This window comes from Mesocricetus auratus, unplaced genomic scaffold, assembly GCF_017639785.1.
Source record: "Mesocricetus auratus isolate SY011 unplaced genomic scaffold, BCM_Maur_2.0 Super-Scaffold_6730, whole genome shotgun sequence".
In the NCBI taxonomy this organism is placed as follows: Eukaryota; Metazoa; Chordata; class Mammalia; order Rodentia; family Cricetidae; genus Mesocricetus; species Mesocricetus auratus.
The window spans coordinates 39,860,790-39,870,609 of record NW_024429184.1 but is presented as its reverse complement, the minus strand read 5'-3'; the positions used below and the strand labels follow the sequence as shown (position 1 = coordinate 39,870,609).

The 9,820-nt window shown below is 43.1% G+C and overlaps 1 long non-coding RNA gene across 1 annotated transcript; it reads right to left on the bottom strand.

The window, feature by feature from the left end:
* Positions 1 to 7,994: 7,994 nt before the first annotated feature.
* Positions 7,995 to 9,619, bottom strand: LOC110340151. The gene is made up of 2 exons (XR_005875245.1): positions 9,432 to 9,619; positions 7,995 to 8,435 (listed from the first exon to the last, which is right to left on the bottom strand). It is a non-coding gene; the product is annotated as an uncharacterized LOC110340151 (long non-coding RNA).
* Positions 9,620 to 9,820: the final 201 nt, after the last annotated feature.

The following is a 9,820-nucleotide window of genomic DNA, read 5'->3' as shown; positions in this document are numbered from 1 at the left end:
ATCTATGTTTGATAAAAGGGAAATATATGAAATTGAAAAGAACTAAAAGAGTACTAACTTTCTTTTAATAAAACACTAATTTTTGTTTAAAGATGAAAAATACAGTGATCTCAAGTTTGTGTTTGGCAGCTGATAAAATATTGATAAAAAGAAAAAAAAGGCTACTCATTTTCCATTGGATCTTATGTTCTTGGCCATTGAGATAGACATCAGATTTCAAAGGCTGAAATCCAAGGCTTTCCTTAAATCATATTATAAGAAGCCATGGCTGCTGGAGACACTGACATCACTAGGTGACTATATGTAATTGTCATAGGCAAAAAGACAGAAATGAGCAAAACAGTCTCCTCAACCTTCACATAGAAACACAAGTGGAAAAGAGAAAGGTGTTTTAAAACCATTTAGTCAAGAACATATGGAGAGCCTGTAAGGATTCAGGCATCATGCTGGCCTGCCCCTGTCAACTGGCAGAATGCACTCAGGCAGTACTCTGGTCAGCCCAGAGGTCCATGATTGAATAGCTTGCACGCAGGTGCAAGGGACCTTTTAAAATAAAGACCCCACCCACTTATGCTCTCCTTCTGATCCTCTCTTTCCTGCTGTTCCCCTCGGGCAGACAGGGCTTTTCCTGTCTCCCTCTTCACTTCTGTCCTCTCTCTGTCTCTGTGTCTCTTTGCTTCTGTTCTCTTTCCTTCCCCCTTCCCTCCCCTTTCTAATAAACCTTCTCACTAAGGTCTGTCTACCTGGCATGTTTGTGCCCCACCTGGATCAACCTCGTCTGCCATGGAATCTGCCAAGGTCCCCCTCAAGCTTTATCATGATGGAGCCCTTTTTATGGCATACCGGGCACAGCACTGAGGATAAAAACAGAGATGAGCACTGCTCTCAGAGAAGACAAGCACAGAGTGAAACCTGGGAAAGCACGAAGATGTCAGTCATTTTGTGTAGGATTTCACATGCTATCAGAAATGAAGTCAGGAGCACAGTTAATGAACAAGATGGTCTTGAGGTTGACACTGGCTCTTTGCTTACAAGCCATGTGGAGATGGAATAAGGCAACTGTGGCCGTCATTCTCCACAGAGTAGACAAACTGGCCTCTTAGGTTTATAGAGAAGAAATGATATCATATGACAAACTGACAGTGTGGTTCCTGGTATAGTAGACATTTGATAAAATGACAGTATGTGGGGTTGTTAGTATACCCATAAATATGCATGGTAATGTTAATCCTGGACAAAATGCTTAAAGTGTCAAATAATGCTTTTCTAGTACCTAAAAAAAAAAACATGTGGCCATGTGTTCCAAGTGGATCCTATAATGGATTTGTCAACAAATTAGGTACAATCGACCTCCCTTCGTTTTTGACATGGTTCCCTTCATGCTTAGCTTCTAACAAGTGAAGTGCAAAGAAGAAAGTAAACAAACTGCCTTCGACTACTCCACAAGGCATGCAGGAACTCAGCTGCCCAGATGACAGGCAGAGATGGGGATTTGCATGTGGTCTACTGCTCTTGCCAGAGGGTAATATAAATCTGGAGGGAAGTAGGAAGGGTCATTGTTTCCCCAATCTAACTCAATAATTTTATAAGAAAATAGGAATAGAGCACCGATGGCAATCTGACAAAATATAAAAGTTAATTGCAGAAGCTATGATTGACCTGGGGCCCAGAAGAGCTTTCTTGGAAGATCAGAAAAACAGACCAAGACCCTTCAATGAATTCTTTTCTATGTGTAATCTCCAAAAGATTATAAAGGACTTCATGGTCAAAATTCATAGAGTAAACAATAAAACTCACATATTCTACTCCAAACTGAAGACAAGGAAAATGTTAACCTAACTTATCAAATTATACATGGAAAGATGTGTTCATTTTATAAATAGTAAGACAAGACACTCTAAATCACATAGGAAGGGGCTATCATACACTAAGCATGCACACAATACAAAAATGAAATTGGTTGCCTAATATTCCAGCTTTATAATTCCGGTCAATATTTAAAACTATCTTTTATTGATACAAACCTTTCTCTTTAAATTTTCTGATGAACTTCCAAGTATGACTTCAAAATTAAAGTATTTTCTCTACCTAAAAGAATTGAACATTTAAACTTTGTATTTAGGATTTCCTAAAACTTGGCATGGATTTTTTAACTTTCTTTTTATTTATTTGTCATGCCTCTCATTCCCGTTTATCTCCCCATCCCTTCGTATCCACTCCCTGCCCTTGCAACCTTCCCTGCCACCCAACAGAATAAAATTTAAGACAAAAGAAAAAGAAAGGCTTTGTCATGGGAGCTGTAGTGTGACTCAGTGGGCCACACGGTTTACCCTTTTATCCATATATCTTTACGTGAAAGTGCTCATTGCAGGGAGCCATTGGTCTGGTTCAAGGCCTCTGGCTTCTGCTACACTATTGATACTGGAGCCTCACTGGTCTCCTCTTGAGATGCCATGTGTCATGGAGAAACTGCAGCTTTGGATCTGAAAAATGTGCCTTTCTGGTGCTACAGCAGATCACAGATGGGGTGGATGTTGGCATGGGCCAACTCATAACCCTGTTCTGGGCCTAGGTGGATGCAGAGTTGGTCAGCCTGCTAGAGCTCCCCTGTCCACACTCTACTGTGTTGCCCAGGCTAAGTATAGGGGCCACTTTCCTGAGTATTGCGGCTATTGAGGTGCAGGGCCAGCTCTCCCACCAACCACAGGCAGCAAGGGGGGGGATATCGCTCCTCTACCCCTGCCACCATATGGCAGATGAGGGGTGGGGCCAAATCTCCCACCTTCGTGTTCCCAGGGTGACACACAGCACCCTGTCAACAGGGTCAGCTCTACTGTGCTGCCCAGATGAGGTGCAGGGCCTGCTTTTCCATGATGCAGCTGGTAAGGGGGGGTCAGGGAGAAAGGGGGGCATCTCTCCCTCACCCATACTACCACATGGCAGACTGGGGGGGGCAAGACTTGTTCTGTCATTCTCACACCCTCAGGGACAGCTTGCCCATGTCCCCACAAACAGGGTCGGATATATTGTGCTACCTAAGTGAGGGTCAGGACCATCTCTTCTTAGTGTTACAGTCAGTGAGAGGCAGGGCCAACTCTGTATAGCCTTATCCTCTTGACTTTTGGTCATATCAGGAGCCACAAGACCAAGGCTACAACATGGCCATGAACCCAGATATGGGCCCTGGGAACAGCCCGGGCCCAGACATCATCATAGCTCTGGATGTTAATCAGGCCATCCACGTCAGCCCACTCCTCACTGTTTTCACCTCTTCAGATATGGCATGAGTATTTGCCTAGCATCATTTCTTAGACACTTCCATGGACACTTATAGCTTATGTTGTAGCAGTAGTATATGCTCTCTCAATGGAGAAAACAGCACGTGTTTAAGTGAGAATACACATGATGCAATCTTTCTCCTCCTGGAACCTTGACAGAAGCTTTTCCAGATGTGAGGAAAGCCTGAAGTTCAGATGAGGGGCAGCCAGATGTGTTTGCATGTGGCTGACGCTCTGCAGGCAACGCACACCTGGAGGGAAGTGCAAAGGGTCATTGTTCTGCCGCTCCAGGTTAATGATTTTAAAAGTGAATTATGAAATACTGATGACAATCTGACAAAATATGGCTTCTCATTAGAGAAGATCTGTCAGACTCCTAAGACTCCCACGCAACTCATGGGAACATGCTTCTAGAGAATGTTAGCTCCTATTTGCAAAGCAATGCTTTAGCAAAAGGAAATTACTGATGAGGCAGATACCTGGTGTCCCATAATTCATAGTCGGCTTTGGTGTGCTTCCATGAGATGTATCCCATGTAGACTAGAGCCTGCCTCCCACTCATGTCTTTCCAGAAACCTCAGAACATAACCATTTGAGGAGGGAGTCTTTATAAATACAGCTGGTTAAGATGAAGGAAAACTTAAATGCAATCTGTCCGTTGGCCTCACAACAAGATGCACAAGGATAGAGACACAGAGAAAAGGTGATGTGGAGACATGAGACACAAGGAGAGCACTGTGTGGTGACAAAGGCAAAGGCTGGATGGTGCATCAGCTAGCCAGGCTGTAGCAAGGATTGCTGACAACACAGAAGCTAGGAGGAAGCTACAGAGCATAGCCTCTCTTGGAGCTAGAGAACATGACTCCGCCAATTCCAAGAATCCTGCCTCCCTTCAGCGGCTAAGTCATCAGATAGAGCGTCCCTTCTTGTCACCTTGGAAGCCAGAGTGGCCTTTCCAAACCCTAGCTCTTGCCCTGTCACACATTTCCATCAAACACACATTTCCCCCTATTGCCTTCCTGAACTTCCTTCCCAGTGTGAGGTTTTCTATCTGTAGGGACAGTCTTGCCCAGTCATGCACCCACCTTTTACCCTATAACTCCTTGTGCCCTCTTCCTGGGATTCTGCTGACACCTTTTCAACCATTGGGCCTCTGTGCCTTTAATTCCCCATGTCTGGAACATTCTTCTGCTTTCCCAACACCCTTCTTCTGGCTAATGCTGCTTGTTCTTGGCTTAGACATTTCTTCCCAGGAGGCCTTCTTCCTGTCTCTGTCCTAAAAGCTCTCTGTGAGCCTGATGCTTCCCCAAACATTTTTCACCACTCTGTTGCAATTACTTGTTTATTTGTATAACATGCAGGAATTTTGCTCTTCACTATTCAGGTGCAAAAAAAGTCACATTCCATTATTTCTAAAATTAAAATGTACCCTCCATCTCACCCTCTTGACTCATAAGAATTTAATCCATGGGCTCCCTCCCAGTCCCACCCTTCATCATGAGATCACCCAAGAATGCTGAATTCATGAAGAACCAGAAAACTGCTTCTGCACAGAAAACTGTGGTGCTGCGGTTACATGCTGACCTGCTGAGTTCCAGTTCTAGAGTGCACTCAGGTACCACACCCCATCCACAGCAGTACGCTCCACCATCTACAGGTGACCCACAGATACCTTGCAGTTTCTCAGAAACTCAGCACATACTAGTCAGTATGGATTGACTTTCCAATACAGCAGAAAACCACCAACTTTTCATACCTGTCTACCATATACTGCAACACCACAAATTCCTTGCCTTCATTTATTGCCATTTATTCCCTTCCTCATGCACAAACCACAGCTAGGCACTCATGCCTTCCTCAACTAAGACTCTATCCAGTGTCCTGAGCCAAGCTAAACAATCCCACTTTAACCTACAAGAAGCAGAAAAGGTATTAACTACCATCTAAGATGGATGAATGACAGGTGAGTACATTTGTAGACAAAATTCAAGACTCTCTACCTACATGGAAACGGGAAAGGGTCTTGAGTCCCATTGTTCTGCACAATTTCTCACTCCCCTCCCATCTCGCCATGTGGATTACAGCACAAAAACAAAGCAATACAAAAACAAGAGACCAGTTGATTTCCTAATACTGTTCAAACAATCACACCATGTTTCTTCCCTACTGAGAGTATAGTCCTTGAGGAAGAGAAGGCCATGTTCACCTGATCCTGTGCTTAGCAGAGTAGGTATAACCCTTACACTGATAGCAGAGAGTTAGCTGTCTTTAGAAAATGGGCAAAGTTGCTAGTAAATAATTAAACATTGAAGCAGGAGTCAAAAGCACAGACTGAGACAGACCTAGATCTTACTATGTCTTGCAACCTGTCAGCCCATGTATAGGCTTTGAGTCATACATATTATTAAAACCCAACAGCACCCACAATTACTTTCACATTAGAAGTTTAGGGCCTGGGTGTGGTGACACATTCCTATAAATCCCAGTAGTCTTGAAGAAAGGCCAAAATAGAATTCTGAATGCCTTACTACTGACATTAGAGTTGCTAGTACACTATAATTTAAACACACACACACACACACACGTTCATAGTAACATTATTCAAAATAACCAAAAAGTAGAAGTAACATACATGTTCATTGACAGACAAATGGACAAATAAAATGTACCATATGCATACAACAGAATATTATTTATTCTTAAGAAGACAGGAAATTGTAGTACATGCATAATGTGGATGAGCTTTAAGGACATTACACAAAGTGAAATCAGCTAGGTGCAAAAGTTAACTTGTGATGTGATGGGGGAAGTCCTTCTGTGTGTATGTTGTCCTACTGTTTGATTAATAAAGCACTGTTGGCCAATAGGGAAGCAAGATAGGTGAGACTAGGAGTTGAAGAGGATTCTGGAAAATGTAGTCAAGAGAGGGGTTACCATGTGATCCCTGGGAAGAGAGGATGCGTCAGGATGCCGTCCTCAAAAAGGTAAGTCCTTATAGAAATATTTATTAGTAGTCATGGGTTAATACTTAAGACACAACTAGCCAATGAGAAGTCCTGGACAATGACCAACAACATTGTAACTAATAGAGTCTCCATGTGTTATTTGGGGGTTGGCCGGACCCTGGGACCAGGCTGGCAGGAAGAATGCTCCTTACAGTGATGATATTTCATTTCTGATCTAACAAATAATGCTTGCCTGAAGTTCAGAGTGGAAAGCTAGCCACACTAGTCAGCCATACAAGCCAGGCAGTGGTGGCACACACCTTTAATCCCAGCACTAGAGAGGAATATAAGGCGGTGGAGACATGAGTGGAGTCTATTCAGTCTTCAGTCACACTGGGGACAGAATCACCCCTTTTTTGGTCTGAGTCTTGGAAGAGGTAAGAATTATCTAGTGTTTTAACTGCTTAGTTTTTCTAATCTTTAACTTGTGTCTCCCCAATATCTGTCTTTATTATTCATGATACAATAACTGTTATACAATTCCGCTTATAGGAGGTACCTGTGGTGGCTTTTCAGAAATGAGGAGAAAGAGAGGTCACTTTATAATGGGCACAAGGCTTCAGTTTGGGGTGAAAGAAAGGGTTTTTGTAGGCAGATGATAGTAACAATTGCACACTGTAAATTCACTCCCAAATGAAAAGTCTTTGTTATGTGTATTTTACCCAAATGTCAAAAAGATATGTAGCCTGACTTTTAGTCAATTTTAATATTGTATTTCAATTCTCTGGAAGCAATGCACTTTCTCACTGCCAAAACCCAGAGTTGGCCACGCCCACCCTCACCCTTTGATTCTGCCTGGACTTTGGTCAAATAATTTAGCGTCTTGTAGTCTTAGGTTTTTGTTTTTGTTTTTTTCCTTGCGACACAGAGATCACTACTTCAATGAAATGTTGAAACAATATAAATAACCTCTAGAAGGTAACTGGAATCACTCAACCCAGCAACATTATCGGTATCTTCTTGATCTGCTTGCTGGTCTGCCATTGGAAGGCTGGAAAAACGGAATGAGACCCACAGCATTTAAATGGGGCCTCCTATCTTACAAGGTTCAGCTGTGATAGTAACTTCAGCACAGTTTTCTGTGGGGAGTCTACTGTCCTCAGCAGTCACCCAGGACGGGAAGGAAGTTGCACCTCTCCTGATGTGAAGGATATCACCAACCGCATCTGTTACCATAGTGAGGAAGCTAGAGCCTTCAATAATGGTAAGAGATCAGCCGCTGATACGAAAGTCAGAAAGAGAAAATAAAATAAAAAAAACCACAAGAGCAGAAGTCCCAGAATTAAATATAAGAAACTTAATATTGTTTCCACTTTCTTATTTTTATTAGCTATTTTTTTAAAAAACATCAATTTTTTTCCTATCCAATATATCAGGGAAGTTACTCAAAAACATCAACTATATTTTAAATGATGACTGTGCTTTTGGAAACCAATAATGGTAATGTCACCAGAAATTCATTTTTCCTAAAACGTTAATTTTTAAAATGTACCAAGTCCTATTATTGAAAAGGAGCTAAGGGTCTAAGTACATAATAGCTCAGTAGCAAAGTGCCTGGCTAGCAAGTGCAAGGCCCTGGGTTTGATCTCTAGAGCCACAAAAATAAACATTTAAATTAAATTACAGTGAAGTAAAGGTAAGCTATGCAAAGAAAATTGTCCTCCACCTTACTTGACACATTTCAAGTAAATGATCCACAGTGACTCCAGGCTGAACGATTTATTTTTTTATTTTTATTTTTTAGCTGAAATTAGGTTTAAAAGACTTCAAATTGAATGACAACATGATTTTTTTTTACCTCCTTTATTACAATTGCATACATTTCCACCTAAGTTCTGATGCAGGAACCGAAGGTGAGGAAATTTTTAAAGTTAAAAAAAAAAAGACGAAAAAGACATGAATTTCATCAGGTACGAGCGCATCACGGAAGGGGACAGGAGGAAAGAATGCGGAGTGGGAGAACAGAGACCTGAACCGCCTATCAATCCTCACTCTTCGCATTTTGGCCCCAGAACTGAAGCAGAGCATCGCGGTGACCTTTCAAAGCCTGGACCTCCCAGCCCAGCACCTGTGAATTCAACGTTGCGCGGCGTTGAGCAGAGCATTCCAATGGCAGCATGTCTGCTTCCCAAGTGTAGATCGGATGCCCCACCTGAAGGAAGACATTACAGCGGGTCAGATGCCAGATTCAGGAGGCGATGTAGTTGACATAAGTGAGAGAGGCCCAGAGGTGGGATCTGGGGAGTCACGTGCAATACACAGCAACTCAGAGTGCCCCGCCACCAGAGTGTGACGGCAAGTAAACCCAGCTAGAAGGATCCGATTTGAAGTCACTTCTGGGAACCGAAGGATCTGGTGACACTTTAGCTGTGTTTCACAGTCTTCCAAGGATGCCAGTTTTACTGTAAATCCAGTCCCTCTCTGTCAAGAGGGATATGAACTTGATGGCATGTAACATTACATTATGATCAAGTCAGTGGAAGGGTTAGGATACAGCTCAGTTTTGTCTGGCGTGTGGGCCCTTTGGATTCATCTCTAGTATCCCAAAATTCATAATGAATAAAATCAACTAAAAAGAAATAAGGCTGGGGAGATGGATTCACAGTTAAGGACACTTGCTGTTCTTCCCGAGGACCCCATGTGAGGTCCAGCACCTACACAGTGGCCCCCAACCATCTCTAACTCCAGTTCCAGGGGATCGCACACCCTCTTCCGGCCTCTACAGGCGGCACCAGGCACATATGTGATGACACCCACACACATAAAATAAAAATAATTTAAAAATATAAAATTAAACTGAAACCCATCAAGCAAAGCAAGCGGTACCTGGATTTAGGAAACATATCCCCTATGAAGACTTGCACCCTGGGCTACAGGAGACCGGCTTCACTAAGGAATCGGCCCAGCGTTAACAAAGATAGAGCCACTACTGGCTGCTTCAAGACACAAGGCCTCTGAAAATCTTGAACTCACAAAACCCAGTGACTGAACTAACTGCATCCCCTAGTGGGATCACATGCAAAACAGCTCCTCTGCCTCCAACCCTGCCTCCACACACACACTCACACACTAACACACAGAAAAGCTAGACACAGGTATATTAAGGTACTTCGGCCGGTGTATGCTCGGGCACAACAAACAAACCTACATCCTCTGGACAAGGAAGGGCATGGTACAGTTTTTCAGAAAACGCAGTCCTTTCCCTTCTCAGAAGGAGAGTCTGAGAGCATCTCCCTAGAGCACGTGCTCCAGCCGCTCAGCAGTTAGGAATCCTATGAGCAATGCTCTCTGGCTTCACTGTCAGATAACCGGGGCTGTTAGACGGAACACCCTCAGCCTGCCCTGATCCAATGGCAGGTTTCACTTTTTAGTTAGAGAAAACACGGCTTTAAATAAGAATGTTATGCAAGGGATGGAGTGGTGGAGGACTTAGAGGAAGACGGTTTCCAATAACCACAGCACACCACGAGTTCTTGGAACCTTTCTCCCTTCATATTTGGCACTAAGTGGCTCATTGTCCCTGTCTAGACAAGTGCT